Genomic DNA, 933 nt, shown 5'->3' on the forward strand with positions numbered 1-933 from the left:
CTCTTCCCCATTTAATGGATTTTGGGCCTTTGTCAAAGATCAGCTGACTATAGGTCGATGGATCTATTTCTGGGTTCTCAATTCTATTCCATTTATCTCTGTATCTGTCATTAAACCAGTACCAGGCAGTTTTTTGTTTGTTTGTTTGTTTGTTTTCAGGGACAGAGCCTGTCTTTATTTTAAATGTGGATATTTTGTTCGTCATGAATTTTTTGAAAAATAATGTTGTGTTTTCAGTGAAGGCTTCTACAGCAGCTCAGGCCCAGTGATGCTGGTTCCATTTCTCACAAGGCATGAACTGCTCACAATTACCCTCTGGTGGTCCTGTTTCCGTTCACGAAGTTTCCCTGCCCCACAGTCTCATCTTTGTTTTAAAGGCATTGTTGCCTGTTTGTTCTCATGTCAACGATTTTCTAAAAGAGCACAGTACTTATGGATGATATGCCTCGTATTTTAAGCTATTCTGTCATCTAGCTACAAGCTGATCTCAGGAATTAGTTTTAGTTCAAGATTTGGAAAGTGTCTCAGAGCAATAGATGCAGAGTCCTCCAGCCTCAACCGGTCCAGCAGGTCTGTTTAGTTTTAATTGGAGGTTCTGTTCCACAGTTTTCTCCCCTTCTACTAGGTTCATCTACTGTGGCCCTGATCAGAATGGTCAGTAATGGTAGCTGGGCACCATCTAGTTCTTCTGGTCTCAGAATAGATGAGTCCATAGTTGGTGTCGACTGCGTGTCTCCCAGGCCAGTTTCTTCTTTGTCTGAGTCTTTGGTTTCCTTCTTTCCCTTTTGCTCTGGATGAGTAGAGACCCCTACTTGGATCATTATGATTTTTTTTTTTTTGAATTTTTGCATTAATTTTGATTTTTAAAAATATTGCATTTAAGTATTTTTTGTCTTGATGACTGCGTCTTTTTTTTTTTTTTTTATTTTATTT

The sequence above is a fragment of the Orycteropus afer genome, unplaced genomic scaffold (assembly GCF_000298275.1).
Source record: "Orycteropus afer afer isolate SDZICR_OR568_19922 unplaced genomic scaffold, OryAfe1.0 scaffold00294, whole genome shotgun sequence".
NCBI lineage: Eukaryota > Metazoa > Chordata > Mammalia > Tubulidentata > Orycteropodidae > Orycteropus > Orycteropus afer.